Source organism: Triticum aestivum, chromosome 7B, assembly GCF_018294505.1.
Source record: "Triticum aestivum cultivar Chinese Spring chromosome 7B, IWGSC CS RefSeq v2.1, whole genome shotgun sequence".
Lineage (NCBI taxonomy): Eukaryota > Viridiplantae > Streptophyta > Magnoliopsida > Poales > Poaceae > Triticum > Triticum aestivum.
This window is the reverse complement of record NC_057813.1, coordinates 530,438,372-530,440,923: the sequence shown is the minus strand read 5'-3', so window position 1 is coordinate 530,440,923 and position 2,552 is coordinate 530,438,372.

Here is a 2,552-nt window from a genome sequence, read left to right as displayed (position 1 = left end):
GGGTAATCCAGGAGCAGTTGAGCTCGTGCCAAAGCTTCTGCTGGAGTGGTGGGTGGCAGTGGCGAACGGTGCAAGGAGCGGGATATGCTCGGACTTCTAACTACGTTAGAAGGAGCAGTATCCCGTCCAGGCGGCCGTGTCTCGCTCGTGCCAGCACGTTGGCATGCATGCTGGTCTTGAGCACCCCGAGATCCACCAGCTCGATCTTGGTCCAACAAACGTATGGCACTGCGAATACCATGACGCTGTCGATCCTGCGCCTCCTGAGATGGGCGGGGTACATGTACGGACGCCGAGGTCTGCGCGGCCTTGTCCTTGGACCTGGCAGCACCGTGAGCTCCCTCGTTGATGTCCGTTCTTCCGTCGGTGTCTGCCCCACCACTCGTTTGCTCCAGTGGTGGTGGGATCGACATGGACGGAACTGCTGCCGCCGAAGTCTTCTTCTTCGGTGGCATGTCGATGAAGAAGATGAAGATCTAGCTCGTGTGAACGCCGGATCAGGTTCACACAACCTCAACGCCCCCTACCTGGCGCGCCAAAGATGTCGCGGAAGCTGATCCACGAACACCTATGGGGACCGGCGGACCGAGCCCCTTTCGGTTCGGCGGGGGCGGATATCGCACGAAGAGCGGATCGAGGCGAAACACACGAGCAGTTTACCCAGCTTCGGAGCTCTCCGGAGAGATAACACTCCTACTGTTGCTTGTCTGATTGTATTGAGTTCTTGCTCGGGGGCGCTGAGTGCTACAGTACACAGGAGCTGCTAACGAGACCGAGCGTGAGTGTTTTTTGGTTTCGAACCCCCCCTCTACGTTGCGCATGGGCCTCCTTTTATACGCTCAAGGGGTCTCCGACAGGTGGCAACGTAGACAAGGGCAAAAATGGAAAAAGAATTGCGGTTGGTACAACTACTTGTACAGTGTATCCTACCTAACCCTGATGGCAGGGGACAAAGGCATTAAATGCCCGTCTGCGTCGCCCAAATAGTGCAAAAAGGACCGTCAGGGACGCCACCGTTCGCCATGATGGCAGTCTTGTCAGCGTCGCTTGCCACCACGCACCGCTGGCTGCACAGCCTCTTGCCACACGCACCTGGAAAGACCCCAGGGCGACACGTTGGTGGATGTGCTGGAGCGCGGGTACAGAGTGGTAGCTTGCCGCGGCAAGCGCCTTGCCGCGGTCGTTGTCTTGTCGTGTCCGGAAGCTTGTCGGTCACCGGGCCTTGCCGGGACGAGTGGCGCGTCGCGGCAAGTTCCTTGCGATGCCTTGGTTGGCCTTCCCGGCAAGCTCCTCTTGCCGGGGCCTTGTCTCCTTGGCTTGAATACTTTGTTCTTGAATGGCTCCAAAAAGGAACCACGGAGGACCTTGGCGGTCACCCGACAAGCCTTGCCGCGGGGCGCTACAACTGCCCGTGCACAAGTTCGGGATACTAGGGTACCCCTACTCTAGTACACCGACAATGGGTAACAAGCAATCAAAGTAAATAAGGTGCAACAAGGTGGCCCAATCCTTTTTGTAGCAAAGGACAAGCCTGGACAAATTCTTATATACAGAAAAGCGCTCCCGAGGACACATGGGAATTATCGTCAAGCTAGTTTTCATCACGCTCATATGATTCGCGTTCGTTAATTTGATAATTTGATATGTGGGTGGACTGGTGCTTGGGTAATGCCCTTTCTTGGACAAGCATCCCACTTATGATTAACCCCTATTGCAAGCATCCGACACTACAAAATAAGTATTAAGGTAAACCTTACCATAGCATGAAACATGTGGATCCAAATCAGCCCCTTACAAAGCAACGCATAAACTAGGGTTTAAGCTTCTGTCACTCTAGCAACCCATCATCTACTTATTACTTCCCAATGCCTTCCTCTAGGCCCAAACAATGGTGAAGTGTCCTATAGTCGACGTTCACATAACACCACTAGAGGAGAGACAACATACATCTCATCAAAATATCGAACGAATACCAAATTTACATGACTACTTACGTAACTACTCACAAATCATATTCATGTTCATAATCAGAGGGGTATTAATATGCATATAGGATCTGAACATACGATCTTCCACCGAATAAACCAACTAGCATCAACTACAAGGAGTAATCAACACTACTAGCAACCCACAGGTACCAATCTGAGGTTTTGAGACAAAGATTGGATACAAGAGTTGAACTAGGGTTTGAGAGGAGATAGTGCTGGTGAAGATGTTGATGGAGATTGAACCCCTCCCGATGAGAGGATCAATGGTGATGACGATGGCGATGATTTCCCCCTCTTGGAGGGAAGTTTCCCCGGCAGAACAGCTCCGCCGGAGCCCTAGATTGGTTCCGCCAAGGTTCCGCCTTGTGGCGGTGGTGTTTCATCCCGAAAGCTTGCTTATGATTTTTTTCAGGGTAAAAGACTTCATATAGCAGAAGATGGGCACCGAAGGGCTTTCAGGTGGCCCACGAGGCAGGGGGCGCGCCCAAGGAGGTAGGGCGCACCCCCACCCTCGTGGACGGTGGGTAGCCCACCTCTGGTATTTCTTCCACTCAGTATTTTTTA